Consider the following 19,278-nt stretch of genomic DNA (forward strand, 5'->3'; position numbering starts at 1 on the left):
AACAACAGTTTGAAACATTCTTAAAAAGAAGGAACACATTGGTGAGCTCAGCAACACCAAAGACCCGGGAGACCACAGAAAACAACTGTGGTGGATGACCGAAGAATTCTTTCCCTGGTGAAGAAAACACGCTTCACAACAGTTGGCCAGATAAAGAACACTCTCCAGGAGGTAGGTGTATATGTGTCAAAGTCAACAATCAAGAGAAGACTTCACCAGAGTGAATATAGAGGGTTCACCACAAGATGTAAACCATTGGTGAGACCAAGATCAACTTGTACCAGAGTGTTGGGAAGAGAAGAATATGGAAAAGCAAAGGAACTGGTCATGATCCTAAGCATACCACCTCATCAGTGAAGCATGGTGGTGGTAGTGTCATGGTGTGAGCATGTATGGCTGCCAATGGAACTGGTTCTCTTGTATTTATTGATGATGTGACTGCTGACAAAAGCAGCAGGATAAATTCTGAAATGTTTCGGGCAATATTATCTGCTCATATTCAGACAAATGATTCAGAACTCATTGGACAGCGCTTCACAGTGCAGATGGACAATGACCCAATGCATACTGCAAAAGCAACCAAAGAGTTTTTTAAGGAAAAGAAGTGGAATGTTATGTAATGGCTAAGTCAATCACCTGACCTGAATCCGATTGAGAATGCATTTCACTTGGTGAAGGGAAAATGCCCCAAGAACAAGCAGGAACTGAAGACAGTTGCAGTAGAGGCCTGGAAGAGAATCATCTGGGATAAAACCAAGCATCTGGTGATGTCTATGTGTTCCAGACTTCAGGCTGTAATTGACTGCCAAAAATTTGCAACCAAGTATTAAAAAGTTAATTTTTGATTTATGATTATTATTTTGTCCCATTACTTTTGGTACCTTGACAAGTGGGAGGCATATTTGCAAACTGTTTTAATTCCTACACCGTTCACCTGATTTGGATGGACATACCCTCAAATTGAAGCTGACAGTCTGCAGTTAAAGCACATCTTGTTTGTTTAATTTCAAATCCATAAATCCATTGTGGTGGTATAAAGAGCCAAAAATGTTAGAATTGTCGGCGTCCCAATATTTATGGATCTGACTGTAAGGGAAAAAAAAAGTTGAGGCATAAGGGTAAACACATGTACAGAAGATTTGTGGTAGGGATTCAATCAATTTCAAGTAAAAGGAAATAGTTAATTTCTTAGGGGGAATTTGACAGTGAATTTGAGGCACAAGCCATGGCACAATCTACATTTAACATGCAGAATTGCTGCAGATCTAGTGCAGATTTGTAACAAGATCTGAAGTATTTTCAACAGCATGTGGACTCCATTTATCTATCTACTGTATGTTTGTCAATATGTGTTGAAAAATTGTATAATATTATAAAATATGATGTATAAAGTTCAAACTTGCCTTTAAATGCAAATATATCTCATACATTTTAAAAGGAAAGTTTTTAACATCAATTACGTTCGTTGTTCTTGCAGAAATAAAATGTAAATAGCACACACAACGGGAGATTAGTACAAAAAGTACTCAGTACATATTTTAGTAGAATTTGTAGAAATGAAGAATTGATTTGTCAGTGCATACATTTCTGAATATTCATATATGCTAGATTCCACTTGATATGTACTAATGGGACCCAAAAGAAATATGACAACCACCCTTGGCTTCCATTTTATTGTGCATATTCCTCTTATTTTAACTGAAGCCTGAATATTTAATAATTGCCCAGTATTTAAGTGTCTTTATAAAACAAGCTTCTGTTTCTTGGTGTGTATGATTGAGCTAATGACATGACTTGTTAAAACTCTTGATGGTCTGCATTGCATTTAAATAAATTACAAGGCCAGATTTTTGGTAGATAGTTTCTTAAAATCTGTTCTCCATTCCCCCGTTCTCAGCCTTAGGCTACATGCACACGACCGTGCCGTTCTTTTGCGGTTCGCAAACTGCGGATCCGCAAAAAACGGAAGCCGCCCATGTGCCTTCCGCAATTTGTGGAACGGAACGGGCGGCCCATTGTAGACATGCCTATTCTTGTCCACAAAACGGACAAGAATAGGACATGCTATATTTTTTGGGGGGGCCTCGGAACGGAACAATGGATGCGGACGGCTCACTGAGTGCTGTCTGCATCTTTTGTGGCCCCATTGAAGTGAATGGGTCCGCACCCGAGCCGCAAAAACTGTGTGCATGAGGCCTTAAAAGTAGAATGTTTTTTCTTAGTGGTTAAAAATCCAATATAATGCTTCAAATAACCTTTAACAAACTTCCAGGGCCGGTGCTTCCATATAGGCAAGGGGGCCAATTGCCGTACTGGCGTACTGCCAACCGTAGGATGGGGGGGCAGAGTGCATGCAAGCAAGGGCCAGCTGAAAGTTACCACCCGCTCTTCTCTGCTGCTGACCTGTGCTTAGTTTTACTTTGGTGAAAGGGACGGCACAGTATCTTGCAGGGCTTGTTCCTTTCTCCAAAGTAAACTTCACAGACTTCTCGAGCAGACAGCCCCCCCCCCCTCTCTGCAGTGTGATATTCCTACATGTGTGAGGGGGGGGGCGGAGCCAGAGGAGCCGAGGCAGCAGCAGGAGGTAATGGAGACCCTGCACCTCTTGACCTCCTGTGTCACCGTGCCCCCAGTATAAAGTTCAGTCCCTCACTGGTCCTCCTACACAGCAGTAATGGGCTAAGTTACTGTGGGAGGGAAGAGTCCTAAAACTGCTGCCCCTGCACATCTTGTGTCCCTGTTGTTCCAGCCACTTACCGACCTCTGCCCACTGACTCACCTATATTTCATGCAGAGCAAGAAGTTATGTCTCCCAGTAACTCCCCCCCCCTTCATCAGTGGCATTTCAAATTTTCACAGCCCTCATCCCCCTATGTATGATTTAATGTCTCTGGAGGCTATATCAGTACTGGAGCGTTATAAGAGAAGCGGCTGATATCAGTCACATATGATGTAAATGTCTCTGGACAGTGCACTGCCCCCATCATTTAACCCCCCCCCAGGTGCCACGATCAATGCTGATCGCGGCACCTGTGAGTGAAGGCGGAGGAATGCGGTAACGGTTTCAAAAGGTTGTTTATGCATTGTATTTCTTTACTCATTAGCAAATGGGTGTGGCAGCGGAGCAGCCAGGGCCAGGGGTGGGTAATGGGCGGAGTTAGGGGCCCAATTCTGATTCTTGCTATGGGGCCCAATGATTTTTGTGTACGCCCCTGAGATGAATGCTTCCATTGTGGAAGCGCTCATCTCCATAGTCATCTGTATCACTGTCCTCAGGACAGCGATACAGATGACTGTGCTGTAGGGCATGGGAGGGAGAGTCATCTCCCTTCCCTGTTGGCAGCTTATCAGAGGCCAATGCAGGCGGCGTGATGACGTCATCGTGCAGCCTGAGCCGTACAGCGCGGGACACAGGCCGGAAGAGGCCTGCATTGCTGTGTGATGGAGATAAGTATAAGTTTTTTTATTTTTAGTTTTTTTAATACTGGACTATCTGTTGCTGCTACATGGGGTGAGCGGGAGGCACTTGATACTGGCACATGGGGGTGTTGGTGGGGTTTGGCACTTGATACTGGCACATGGGGGCTTTGGCACTTGATACTGGCATATGGGGGTGGGGGTGGGGTTTGGCACTTGATACTGGCACATGGGGGGGTTGGCACTTACTGGCACATGGGGAGTGGAAGAGAGGCACTTGTTACTGGCACATTATTATGGGGCACTATGGGGGCTTCTACTGAGGCCACAAAGAAGGGGTATTTTATATGGGGTGCTCTGTGTGGTACTAGTATTATCTGTTTCTGCAGTATAGTATTGGGGAGCACAGCGGGCACAGTATTGGGGGTAGTAGGATGATTTGTCCAGAAGATGAGAGGATGATGGAAAAGTAGTAAACTAAGATTTTTTATTTTTTTTGTCAAACTGCAGAGACGGAAAATAGCGAAAAAATGGTGGTCTGGTCTGAAAGGAGAAGATGAGGACAGAGAACATCTACATCAAAGGAGACGTCACTGGATGTAAGAGGTATGGGGGCTGTATTTCTGTAGTGATGGGGGGACGTTAAAGTTATCAAGTGTCATGTGTGTGGGTGGGGGGGCCCTTATTGTTTTTCGCCCCAGGGCCCCATTTCACCTAGGACCGGCCCTGACTATTTCCGAAGGAGAATTTCCTCGTGCTTCATGGTAACTAATCACATTTTTTCCTAAAATGGCTGCTGCATGTGTGAGGACATGGAGAAAGGAAATCTGGGCAGTCGGGATCACCCATAATGCCATGCATGCCTCCAATCAGCAGCAAGCCCTGTGATGTCACAGCTCTATAAATAGCGGCAGCCATCTTAGATTCTGCCATTTACCAGTGTACTTAGTGTAGGGAGAGACATCTGCAGGCGCTTGGGACATTGATAGGAAAGATTTTATTGTGTTGAAAAAACGATTTATAAGTGCAGGGAAAGGATAGGAAGGAATCATTCCACAGCATTTGTGTAGAACAGGGTTCAGTAGGGGAGATTACATCCTGGGTAATAGGAACAATCCTATTACACCTTGCTGCACTGACAGATATGGGGATCCATATTGCCATTATACAGCTCTGTCATTCCAACAGACCGTTCTTGTGATTGGGGTGCAAGTGCTGTTTGATACAGCCATTAACAGGGTTTATTACAAGGAGATATTTCTACAGGGAGTGCAGAATTATTAGGCAAATAAGTATTTTGACCACATCATCCTCTTTATGCATGTTGTCTTACTCCAAGCTGTATGGTCTCGAAAGCCTACTACCAATTAAGCATATTAGGTGATGTGCATCTCTGTAATGAGAAGGGGTGTGGTCTAATGACATCAACACCCTATATCATGTGTGCATAATTATTAGGCAACTTCCTTTCCTTTGGCAAAATGGGTCAAAAGAAGGACTTGACAGGCTCAGAAAAGGCAAAAATAGTGAGATATCTTGCAGAGGGATGCAGCACTCTTAAAATTGCAAAGCTTCTGAAGCGTGATCATCGAACAATCAAGCGTTTCATTCAAAATAGTCAACAGGGTCGCAAGAAGCGTGTGGAAAAACCAAGGCGCAAAATAACTGCCCATGAACTGAGAAAAGTCAAGCGTGCAGCTGCCAAGATGCCACTTGCCACCAGTTTGGCCATATTTCAGAGCTACAACATCACTGGACTGCCCAAAAGCACAAGGTGTGCAATACTCAGAGACATGGCCAAGGTAAGAAAGGCTGAAAGACGACCACCACTGAACAAGACACACAAGCTGAAACGTCAAGACTGGGCCAAGAAATATCTCAAGACTGATTTTTCTAAGGTTTTATGGACTGATGAAATGAGAGTGAGTCTTGATGGGCCAGATGGATGGGCCCGTGGCTGGATTGGTAAAGGGCAGAGAGCTCCAGTCCGACTCAGACGCCAGCAAGGTGGAGGTGGAGTACTGGTTTGGGCTGGTATCATCAAAGATGAGCTTGTGGGGCCTTTTCGGGTTGAGGATGGAGTCAAGCTCAACTCCCAGTTTCTGGAAGACACCTTCTTCAAGCAGTGGTACAGGAAGAAGTCTGCATCCTTCAAGAAAAACATGATTTTCATGCAGGACAATACTCCATCACACGCGTCCAAGTACTCCACAGCGTGGCTGGCAAGAAAGGGTATAAAAGAAGAAAATCTAATGACATGGCCTCCTTGTTCACCTGATCTGAACCCCATTGAGAACCTGTGGTCCATCATCAAATGTGAGATTTACAAGGAGGGAAAACAGTACACCTCTCTGAACAGTGTCTGGGAGGCTGTGGTTGCTGCTGCACGCAATGTTGATGGTGAACAGATCAAAACACTGACAGAATCCATGGATGGCAGGCTTTTGAGTGTCCTTGCAAAGAAAGGTGGCTATATTGGTCACTGATTTGTTTTTGTTTTGTTTTTGAATGTATATTTGTGAATGTTGAGATGTTATATGGGTTTCACTGGTAAAAATAAATAATTGAAATGGGTATATATTTGTTTTTTGTTAAGTTGCCTAATAATTATGCACAGTAATAGTCACCTGCACACACAGATATCCCCCTAAAATAGCTAAAACTAAAAACAAACTAAAAACTACTTCCAAAAATATTCAGCTTTGATATTAATGAGTTTTTTGGGTTCATTGAGAACATGGTTGTTGTTCAATAATAAAATTAATCCTCAAAAATACAACTTGCCTAATAATTCTGCACTCCCTGTATAGTATGTATTATTTGCCCTTGTGCGCTGCAGTTATATGTTAAGCCCTTTTTGCACTTATATGGTGAAAAGCCTTTTGTGTAGTATAAAAGTAGTAAAAAAATTAGGGCCAAATTGCCATTCAGTGGTGCAGTTATATGTGGTGAAGCTCTTTTTGCGGTATAGACCAAATTACTTATTGGTAAAATTCTTTATGTGACACAGGTTTCTTTGGGAAAATGTATGGGTGATTGTAAACCTCCTTTTTCACTATGGACCGAATTATTTAGTGGTGAAATTCTTTATGTGACACAGGCTTTCTTTAGGAAAATGTGTGGGTGATTGTGCACCTCCTTTTGCACTATGGACCAAAATACTTAGTGATGAAATTCTTTATGTGACACTATCTTTTTTTTCAGAAAATGTATGGGTGATTGTGCACCTCCTTTTGTGGTATGGGCCGAATTACGCAGTGGTGAAATTTGTTATGTGAAACAGGCTTTTTGTGGAAAATTGATGGGTGACTGTACACCTCCTTTTCGTGTATGGGCCGAATTACGCAGTGGTGAAGTTTTTAATTTCAAAGCAAACTCCGCTGCTCTGTATCTCTTGTAAAGTCAACTATGTCCACTATGCCCCTCGCACGATTTACACCAAATAGATTATTTTCATGTAGAGATCCAAGAATTATGATGAAGGCATGTAGTGTATGCAAGACATGTGCAACCCCTCTCATCACTCTAACTCTGTTCTGTACCTAGTTTGCCTGGGTGAACGGAGTCATACAGGGGAGGAACTGCTCCATGTCCTTCAGCAAGAAATCAAATCCTGCCCTTCTCCGGGACAACTCAAAATCGGAACCATGGTGTCGGTACTGCGTCAAGTAGGGCTGAGCCATGCTTCCTGCATGGCAGACGTGTTCAATATGGCTGTCAAGCAGTTCCTGAAATCTTCCACGCATCCACAAGACATCCTAACAATGGCCAGGAAAATTTGGCCAGCATGCACTTCAGGCACTCGTACACCGCAAAGCACACCCTCCTTGAGCTGCAGCGGCAGATCGGCATCCCCCAACATATGCTGATATGCGACGTTTCCACCCGTAGGAATTTCACCCTCCATATGTTGAACTATACGAACAGAGAAAGGCCATCAACAATTTCTTGATGATCCAAACGGACAGAAGTAGTCCCCTGTGTAACTGCAATATCAGCCAGTGGCAGCTAATGCGTGATGCCTGCCATTTGCTCAGGCCCTTTGAGGAGGCCACGTTATTTGTCAGTCTCCAGGACTACGGGATGAACGATGTCATTCCACTGCTTCATGTCCTGGAACAGATGCTGGTAAATTTGGCTTGTCAGCGGACTAGAGATGTGGCGCCTAGAAAGATGGCAGAGTTTGATACATTTATCTGTCAAGATCTCTGTTTACAGTCAGTGAACGGGAACATCATTTATTGCAAGGATATTCAAATACCAATCGATCAGGTGTTATCCTCCCAGAAGCTTGACCTCTGCATGTCGACGGTCCGCATTGTGAAGCTTGTCTAAAAGAAAAATCCTGCAGTGTACCTCCTTGGAGGAAACTCTTGATCCGGCACAGGTTGCTTTGCTCCTTCAAAAAGAATGGACTCTGGACACCGATGTATAATTTCTCATACACCAGACTGAAAGAGTATTACAAGCACCTGTCTGCCCACATGGCTGCCAAGAAGCAGAAGGTTCTTGCCTTTAAAGTGGGCTCAGAACTGAACCTAAAAGCCAAATTTTCCTGTTTAACTGGACTCAAAGGAAAGGACAGAGATCCACTGGCTGTGCTCATACAGATTTCATACGAGCCTCCACTCACCAAGGCAAGCACAGAGGACCAGATTGTGTGGACAGGTTGATTCTGTGGGACATTTAAAGAAGATGATCTATTAGAGGTATTACCAAAGACATTTACTTGTCTTTCTCTCCTTCTTTATAATGGCTCCTAGACGCTCACAGCTATCGTTGGGACGTGGTTCCAAAGAAACTTTAACAGTTGTTTCGGTAAGCTGGTGATCAGTTCTCAGGACCTTACATTGCTAGCAGCGATGTGGACTATGTATGACTTGTCTGGATCAGTGTCAGCCACAGAGCTTGTTTTCTCTGTGCCTGTCGAACCTCCCATGGACATTTCTTATGCCATCCACGCAGAGTACTTCAAGACTTTATGGAATTATATTCATTAATCAAAGGACGAGGTCACGTTGGAGGAAGTGGACGATTTATTCCAATGTCTTTACTAGATTTTATTCAGACACTTTAGAATCCACTTGTCAGCAACCCAGCTCGTTAAGGTTACTGAATCTGTAATCTGTAGTAAAGTGAGGAACCGCACTCAATTCAAGAATGTGTCCCTGGTGCCAATCAAGGGCTGTTTAGGCCGTCATCCAAGTAATAAAATATTGAGGCACTCAGGTTGAAATTTTGCAATTAAAGTATAGCTTGATTTCATATAATCTGCATTATCCATTTGCCTACCAATCAATAGCAGAATATTTCTGACCGGACGTTTCAGTCACATGGACCTTCATCAGAGGTCATGTTATCTGTAAAATAAGTGGAGGCATTCCTAGGGCGCTGATGGGTCACTGAATCTGTGGCATCAGCACATTGTGAAGGAAAAGTGAAGTTCCTCAGTAGTGATAAACGAATATCTTCCGGGACGGTTCGCGATGGTTCATTTTAATGGCAGGCGAACCTGAAAAACCTTCAGCTCATATTTGCCGCCAAGAAATAATTACTAAAAGTGCACAAATAGTCCCACAACATGGACAGTGACATACCAGACGTATTATTAGAATTTGCGCTCTCCATTCGTTATTTTTTTCAATGCGAAATATTGGCAATATAATTTTTGAGTATGCGCATGCACAAATGCACTATACAGTACCCAAATGCACTATAAAGAAAGTATATTGGTATAACACCCCGCTTCAATCAGTTCTTTGGGGGGGCGAATGGTATATCACACCAGTAGAAATTATTTGTTCCAATAACGCTTATCCCTCTATATACCAGCAGTATCGCAGCAGAACCGCACACAACTGCCGCACAATACAAATGCACTATAATATACATTTTTGGCTCCCTATCTAACCTTTCTAACTCGCCTCTCCCCCTATCCGACCACAACCTACTCACCTTCTCTTCACTGGTCTCTTCTGTAGCCCCCCTGGTCCACACACCAGCACACCCCCGCAGGAACCTTAAACATCTCGACCTTCGCTTGCTTTCTGACTCTCTTCTCCCACTCTCTACCATCTGTTGCCTCCAAGACCCAGAAGCTGCTACCACCCTATACAACACCACAATAAGTACAGCTCTGGACACTGTTGCCCCCCTCACACATAACAAAATCCGGAAAATCAACAGACAACCCTGGCACACCAACCTGACCAAGAAACTCAGACAAGCTTCCAGGGCTGCTGAGCGACGATGGAAAAAATCCCCTTCTATAGATCATCTCACTGCATACAAGCAATCCCTTCTCATATTCAAATCCTCACTCGCTGATGCAAAACAGGCCTACTTCTCATCTCTCATATCTTCCCTGTCACACAGCCCTAAACAACTTTTTAGCACTTTTAACTCCCTTCTCCGCCCCCAGCGCCCCCACCCTCTCCTCTCTTCTCAGCTGAGGACTTTGCCAAATATTTCAAACAAAAGATAGTCCACATCAGAGAAAGCTTTACTACACAGTCCCCACAGACCCTCTACACATCTGCTCGGTCCTCTCCCCCTAAAACCCGCTTCTCCACCATTACAGAAGAAAAACTCTCCACTCTACTCTCCAGATCACATCTCACCACCTGTGCACTTGACCCGATCCCATCCCACCTCATCCCTAACCTCACCCCAGTGTTTATCCCAGCCCTAACTCATCTCTTCAATCTATCACTAAACTCTGGTGTCTTCCCCTCTGCTTTTAAACATGCTACCATTACACCCATCCTCAAAAAGCCTTCACTTGACCCATCTTCCTTGTCCAGTTATCGCCCCATATCACTTCTTCCATATGCCTCAAAGCTACTTGAACAACATGTCCATTCTGAACTGTCCTCCCACCTCTCCTCTTGCTCCCTCTTTGACCGCCTACAATCCGGCTTCCGAACCCACCACTCGACCGAGACTGCCCTTACCAAAGTCACCAATGACCTACTGACAGCCAAAACCAAGAAACAATACTCTGTCCTCCTTCTCCTTGACCTGTCCTCTGCCTTCGACACTGTTGACCACACCCTTCTGTTGCAAACTCTCTCATCTCTTGGCATCACTGACCTGGCTCTCTCCTGGATCACATCATACCTCACAGACCGGATGTTTAGCGTCTCCCACTCCCGCACCACCTCCTCGTCTCATGCCCTCTCTGTTGGTGTCCCGCAAGGCTCTGTCCTAGGACCCCTGCTCTTCTCAATCTACACTTTTGGCCTGGGACAGCTCATAGAGTCCCATGGCTTCCAGTATCACTCCTATGCTGATGACACACAAATCTACCTTTCTGGTCCAGACATCACCACCTTACTATCAAGAATCCCACAATGTCTATCTTCTATATCATCCTTCTTCGCCTCTCGCTTTCTTAAACTTAACATGGATAAGACAGAATTCATAATCTTTCCCCCATCTTGTTCAACCCCCCCAACAGACCTATCTATCACGATCAATGGCTGCACATTATCCCCAGTCAAAAAAGCCCGCTGCCTTGGAGTGACCTTAGATTCCGACCGCACATCCAAGCCCTTTCCACCACCTGCCGCCTCCAACTCAAAAACATCTCCCGCATCCGTGCTTTCCTTAACTTTGAATCTGCGAAAATGCTCGTACATGCCCTCATTATCTCCCGCCTAGACTACTGCAACATTCTCCTCTGTGGCCTTCCATCTAGCACCCTCGCACCCCTCCAATCTATCCTCAACTCCGCTGCCCGACTAATCCACCTCTCACCTTATTGCTCCTCTGCCTCTCCCCTCTGCCAATCCCTTCACTGGCTCCCCAGGCCATCCATAACCTGTCCCCTCCCTACATCTCTGAGCTACTTTCCCGATACATCCCCACACGCACTCTCCGATCCTCACAAGACCTCCTTCTCTCCTCTCCTCTTATCGCCTCTTCCCACAATCGACTCCAAGATTTCTCCCGTGCATCCCCCATACTCTGGAACTCGCTACCCCAACATATCAGACTCTCACCTACAGTGGAATCCTACAAAAGAAACCTGAAAACCCACCTCTTCAGACAAGCCTACAACCAATGACCCTGCTGCCTCTATACCGCCATGACCAACTCAACCCGCACCTACTGTGTCCTTCTCCCATACCATGTAGATTGTAAGCCCTCACGGGCAGGGCCCTCTCTCCTTCTGTACCAGTTTGCAACTCATCTTGTTTATGATTAGTACAATTGTCTGTTATGTATGTGCACCGCTTATCATATGTACAGCGCTATGGAATGAATGGCGCTTAAATAATAAATAATAATAATAATAATAATAATATATTATATGTTATATGTTATATTATAACATCGTACACAGAAGGCAATCCGTTAGAATATACATAAAGATAAAACGTAACCTTTAATAATGTTACTATGAATGTCCATTCACATGTCCGTAAGTGTTTTGCGGATTCGCCACACACGCACACCGGCAATATGCATTCTGCAATTTGCGTACCGCACATTGCTGGCACTATAATAGAAAATGCCTAATCTTGTCTGCAATTTCGGACAAGAATAGGACATGTTCTATTTTTTTTGCAGAAACTTACTGATATTGCCCTACAGGGGGGTGCTATTCTGGCCCTGATAGCCTAACCACAGACAACCCGCCCCGATAAGAGCGACCCCGTCCGGAACCTTACCCTATATAAAAATGGCCCTAGTAAGCCCCTAGGCCCCTGAATGTGTTTTTGACTCATTATAAAATATATTATAAGTATATTGCACCCCTCTGTGTATCACACCTATCGACAGCACACCTATACTAGTCCTTAAAATGACTTTTGCGGCCCTATTAGCTAGCGTTTGGTGTCCCTAACAGCCTGTTCCTGCTCCACACAGCAACCTCTCCCTACACTGGCAAAACACTGAATGTAAAATGGCGGCCAGATCCGGTTTATTTATGAGGTAGGGGGTATGTCCATGTGCTGAAACGTCTCAATTGACTGTCCTGTACCACCTGATGGATGTGTCATGGGTCAAAGTTCTTCACAATGTAAAATAAAATATCTCCATATGTTTGCATGTTCGGCGACTAGCGAACACGCAAAGTTCGCTGCGAAATGACCACCGGGCGAACCATAAGGGTATCTCTATTCCTCAGTAAGCACTACCTAATCTGAATGCTGGGATTCATTACTGAGCTGGCCATCAATAACATCCAGTATTGAACACATGGACGACTCTCATCTCGGACCTTGTCCACAATGTTCGGGACCCCCTGGGTGTCTTACATGTCTTAGACATGATTCCTGCAGTGCTTACTACATGTTATACTGCTTCTTATCATTATGTTACAGTGGCTGTGAGACCTGCACATACTAAGGCTTATTTATGAAGATTTTCGGGTGGTTCCTGTACCGACCAGTTACCTTCCAGCTGTGATTGTGCAGCCTGCACTGTAGGAATGAGCTGTAGTTGGCGTGTTTGCTCGACTGTCCTCCAGTTAGCAGCCATAACCCCATACATTTCATTATCAATATGCTTTACCATCGTGGTCACCCCGACACTGGTCGTTAATCCATTCTTGTTGATGAAGCACTTTTTTTTCCAGTTTCTCTTTTAAATCTTGTGGTTTTGCCCCTTCTGTGTTGTATTTTATGTGTGTTAAATTAATGTTCTGTTTGTTAAATAAATATTAAGAATTGGCTTGTGATTTGGTAGCTAAAAGCAGGATTGGGTGCAAAACACAGAAGACATGCAAATATTCAATACACGTATCATCTTGGTTTTGGATCCACTCCTGTTTTTGTTTGGCATTAGCAATAGTAATGGATTACTGACCAAATGCTGACTGAGTGAAGGCGGATGCTCCACAGACAGGATCCGTTTTTTGGGGTTTATTGTTCTGACGGATCAGAGTAAGGGCAAATTAATCAGTGACGTCAGCACAAACTTACTGCTGACACCCTCTCCACTCTGTTGGGGGGCTCTACTTGTATAAGCGTTTAATAGAACAGGTTCTGTAGACATCTATGTGGAATCAGCTGACAACGGTGTAAAAGGAGTGTGCTTCTTGGCGCTAACATTTATCTGTAAGGCCGATTTCATACTTAAGTTATTTGGTCAATTTTGGTCCCGTCACTGCCCAAATAAGTGAAATGTGCAGTGATTCTAAGAGTGACGCCTGTCATCTGCATGTCATACTGACTCACAGTATTATTTCACTACCACAGCAGACTCCCTATGTGTGTTACTACAAGGCACAGGGCCAGATTTATCATGACTCTGACAGCTCACTCCACTTTCACATATGGCTAAAGTCAGTTTTAGCCAAGTCAGATTTATGATCGGCCCTTTAAGACTGTAATAAATGTGGTCTGACTGTAGCAGTTTATCCGTCAGTAAGCGGCTTTACAAAAGTTGCACATCTTTACGAAAAAGTCGCACGTTTTTATGAAAAAGTCACATGTTCTATTAAAAAGTCTCATAAGATAAGCATGGTCCTCACTGGAGTGGAATTGCGACTTTTTAAATAGTCCCAATAGTAAATCTGTATGCATTTTTTGGGGACTTTTTCACTCCATTATTCTGACCTGAGCTAATGATAAATCTGGCCCACAGTGTTCTACACCACTATAAAGGCTCTCTGCAGCCAGGAAATAGCAGTTTTTTTACGTAATCCACCCAATAAAAAAAAAATAATAATAATCGGCAAACCGGTGGATCAAATTTTTTTTTTATTCACTCATCTCTAGTCATTATGTTTTAGATCATTCATTAAGGGCCAGTTTAGCAATTTTTGCATGAGAAGATGTCACAAAGCATATTCAACATTTTTCAAAACAGCACCTTGAGGCCTCATGCACACGACCGTTGTGTGCATCCGTGGCCGTTGTGCCGTTTTCCGTTTTTTTTTGCGGACCCATTGACTTTCAATGGGTCCGTGGAAAAATCGGAAAATGCATCGTTTGGCAGCCGCATCCGTGATCCGTTTTTCCTGGCCGTGAAAAAAATAGGACCTGTCCTATTTTTTTCACGGCCAACGGTTCACGGACCCATTCAAGCTAATGGGTCCGTGAAAAAACACGGATGCACACAAGATTGTCATCCGCGTCCGTGATCCGTGTCCGTGATCCGTGTCCGTTTTTTCCTATCATTTCAATGGCAAACTTGACTTAGATTTTTTTTTCATTTTTCATGTCCGTGGATCCTCCAAAAATCAAGGAAGCCCCACGGACGAAAAAACGGTCACGGATCACGGACCTACGGACCCCGTTTTTGCGGACCTTAAAAAAAAACGGTCGTGTGCATAAGGCCTCATCTGAATACTTTTGCTTTTGCATGTAATTAAAAAATGTATTACAGCCAGTGAGCTATTCAATAAAATGTATCTGTACAGTGTTCCCTGCTGTTTGTACTTTTTCTTATTTTTTGTCCATCTCACTGAACTGGTCGAACGTGCTTAGTTTAAATTTTCAACTGCATCCAGCCATATGTTTTGTTAGAAGCTGTGACAGTTATAGGGAGAGAACTATAGCAAAAAGGACACACTTCCTGAGCTGCCATACTGAAGATAATCTAGCATAGGGATGCTCAACCTGCGGTCCTCCAGCTGTTGTAAAACTGCAACTCCCAGCATGCTTGGACAGCCTGCAGCTATCAGCCTACAGCAGGGCATGATGGGAGTTGTAGTTTTACAACAGCTGAAGTGCCACAGGTTGAGCATCCCTGATCTAGCAGAACAATTGTAGCAATGAATGAGGATATCTGTGGATCCATGTGAGGTACAGGGCTAGTGCTAGCTTTGTTAGAAATAGATTGTCATGTACTACAGTATAAGATGTCTGATTAAAATGTTTACGTCCACCAATGCATAATCCCTTTAAATAGCTTTCCTATTAATCAGCTGCTAATAATAAATCTATAAAGTACCATATATGAGTTCATCTTTACACTAGTAAAGACTTTCACATAATCTTGTTGTGCTAGAAAGTAATTTGTGGTGTGACGTCCACTACTTTTCCTTGTTAGCATGGAAACCATAAAGAGAGCGACCTAATGGCAGGTAACCAGAAAAATGGCTTATAAGCCCCTTGTTTTTGGAAGCGAGCCATAACTATTGACCATCTCTCTTTGGTTGGTGGTTCTTTGTGCAGCAAATTTTCTACATACACAATGTACCGTTAAATTTCCACAATTCAATAATGACAAAGGATAATTTCACTTAAACGATTTTACAAGCAATAAATGAGCCCTTCAGTACAATCATTCAGTTGATACATACATTTACACTTCATGATTATCATCCAAGATGAATCACTGGTGTTCAAATTTTTATCATTATCTACTCATCTAAATGCACCTTTGCTCTCTGTGAGACAAGAAGCTTTTTATTTCATGTTAATTATCAAAAGGGCCTCAGTTAATCACCACAGTGACTTCAGTCTGTAAAGGGGTTGTCTTTATGAGATAATTCTAAACAAATCTGATTAGACTCCAATTTTGTAAAAATTCAAGGTGGACTTGTAGTCAATTTTTTGGTGATTCGATTTGGGCATATTTTGAATAGATGGAAAATAAAACTATTTTAAAAAGTAGGAGACAGTAATGAAAAATATGAGCAATAGAAGACCTTAGGCCGGGTGGCGTACCGCCAATGGCGGCAGACCACGCAATCACTATGGGGCCAGTGAGGTTGGGGCATGGCTGAATGTCTCCGCCCCCTCACTTCTAGTCTTACTGCTTACAAGCCGGTTTACACAGCAGCAGAGGAAGGGAGCATCAGTGGCGTACTAAGGGGGGAGGGGGGGCATGGGGGGGCCAGCTCTCAGGGGGGTGCCAGAGGCAATGAGCGCTTCCATCAATACAGATTGAAACGCTCATTGCTGGAGCGCTGGGAGCTGCGGTCCTGTCACTCACCACTCAGCTCCCAGCGCTCCTCCTCTCCCATAAGCTGGGAGCTGAGCGGTGAGTGACAAGACCGCAGCTCCCAGCGCTCCAGCAATGAGCGCTTCAATCTGTATTGATGGAAGCGCTCATTGCCTCTTGCATCATCACACCTCGTTCTCTTTATGGTTTCCATGCTAACAAGGAAAAGTAGTGGACGTCACACCACAAATTACTTTCTAGCACAACAAGATTATGTGAAAGTTCTGAATGGTGAGGCAGGAAGACTTCTCCCTGCTCCACCATTCAGCCTGCAGACACAGATTGTGCTGCCAGCATGTGTGGGCTCCACCCACACAATGCTGCAGAGGGATCTGTGCCTGCAGAGAAGAGTGGACTGTGAGCTTCAGGAACGGGACAAGGTAAGTAGTTACTGTTTTTTTTTTTTAAATACAGATGGGGCACAGAGGGCTTTATTACTATGGAGGGGGCACAGATGACTGTATTACTATGGAGAGGGCACAGAGGACTTTATTACTATGGAGGGGCACAGAGGGCATTACTACTATGGATGATGCACAGAAAGCAATAAGAATGTGAAGGGGGCACAATGGGCATTTCTACTATGGAGGGGGCACAGAGCCAGAGGACATTGCTACAATGAAGAGTGCACAGAGGGCATTATTACTGTGAAGGGGGAACAGTGGGCATTATTACTGTGAAGGGGCACAATGAGTATTTCTACTATGGAGGGGGCACAGAGGCCATTACTAGCACAGTGGGCATTACTACTATTAAGGAGGCACAATGGGCATTATTACTGTGAAGGGGGCACTGTCAGGAATATGGATTATTGTTTAATGGCAGCCATAATTTTCATCTAATTCACCTTTGACAGTGTACATGCAAAATAAGTTCTTACTCCAATTATCTGCTTGTCAGATAGCAGAGGTACTGAAATCCACAGGGGCTCAAATATATATTTGTGATTCTGTGGCCAAGATGGTCAGGCTCCTACTCTTAGTTTGGTAATATTATGCCCGGGAGGGGAGATATACATATGGTGTCTCACCCTATATAATCCTGTTAGTGGAGCGGGCTTATATCAAATGAGAAGCCATGGCAGATTTCCTGTGCTGAGGAAGCGCTGTTTTCACTGGGGCAGTGACCAGTCTCCCTCAGCTTGTTGCCTCTCTGTGCCGGTGGGGACATGAGGAGTCGGTGTAAACTGTACCAAGCTGACCTTACATGCTCCTCTGGGAGGGTGTAACGTCACGTCTTGATAACCAGTGACCATACCGCGCCTCGCGAGCACGACGTAGTTGCCGTCAGGCAGGCACGAGGTGCGGTATCCCTCACAGGCACAATGGGCATTATTACTATAAAGGGGGCCCACTTGGGATTATTACTTTGAAGGGTACACGATGGGGATTATTACTATGAAGGGGGCACAATGGGGATTATTACTATCAAGAAGGCACAGTGGGGATTATTACTGTGAAGGGGGCACAATGGGGATTACAACTGTAAAAGGGGCGCAATGTGGACATAACTACTGTAAGGAGGGCACAATGTGGGCATAACTACTGTGAGGGGGCACACATCTATAGAAAACTACTGTGGAGGTTGTACAATGAGGGCAATACTACTGTGAGAGGGTACAATTTTTTTTACAAGTATTGGGGAGTGCCAGTGAAAGGACCCACCCCGGGTGCCAAACACCCTAGGCACGCCACTGGGGAGCATCATCCCATCTGAAATCTGGCGCGGCAGGTGCGTGCTTCCTGTTTGCCATCGCCATTGCAGGGATGTGAAGCAGGTGCCAAGAGAAGTTTCTATATTGCCCTCCCAGTGTCTGCCTCTGTGACCACTACATTGACGAACTCAGTGAGTAGCAAAGGCTGGATGTCTACTGCAGCAAACTTGATCACATTGTGTGTGAGTGATTGACTTTTAGTGTAATAATCACTCAGTCATTCACACACACTGTGATGCAATGCCTTAGGGGAGGGAGCTGTGAACCATGGCCTCTGTCTGTTGTGTGTGTGTATATATATATATATATATATATATATACATATATATACACACACATATATACAGTACAGACCAAAAGTTCACACCTTCTCATTCAAAGAGTTTTCTTTATTTTCATGACCATGAAAATTGTAGATTCACACTAAAGGCATCAAAACTATGAATTAACACATGTGGAATTATATACATAACAAAAAAGTGTGAAACAACTGAAAATATGTCATATTCTAGGTTCTTCAAAGTAGCCACCTTTTGCTTTGATTACTGCTTTGCACACTCTTGGCATTCTCTTGATGAGCTTCAAGAGGTAGTCACCTGAACAGTCTTGAAGGAGTTCCCAGAGATGCTTAGCAATTGTTGGCACTTTTGCCTTCACTCTGCGGTCCAGCTCACACCAAACCATCTCGATTTGGTTCAGGTCCGGTGACTGTGGAGGCCAGGTCATCTGGCGCAGCACCCCATCACTCTGCTTCATGGTCAAATAGCCCTTACACAGCCTGGAGGTGTGTTTGGGGTCATTGTCCTGTTGAAAAATAAATGATGGTCCAACTAAATGCAAAACGGATGGAATAGCATGCCGCTGCAAGATGCTGTGGTAGCCATGCTGGTTCAGTATGCCTTTAATTTAGAAAAAAATCCCCAACAGTGTCACCAGCAAAGCACCCCCACACCATCACACCTCCTCCTCCATGCTTCACGGTGGGAACCAGGCATGTAGAGTCCATCCGTTCACCTTTTCTGCGTCGCACAAAGACACGGTGGTTGGAACCAAAGATCTCAAATTTGGACTCATCAGACCAAAGCACAGATTTCCACTGGTCTAATGTCCATTCCTTGTGTTCTTTAGCCCAAACAAGTCTCTTCTGCTTGTTGCCTGTCCTTAGCAGTGGTTTACTAACAGATATTCTACCATGAAGGCCTGATTTACACAGTCTACTCTTAACAGTTGTTCTAGAGATGTGT

Source organism: Bufo gargarizans, chromosome 2 (genome assembly GCF_014858855.1).
Source record: "Bufo gargarizans isolate SCDJY-AF-19 chromosome 2, ASM1485885v1, whole genome shotgun sequence".
NCBI lineage: Eukaryota > Metazoa > Chordata > Amphibia > Anura > Bufonidae > Bufo > Bufo gargarizans.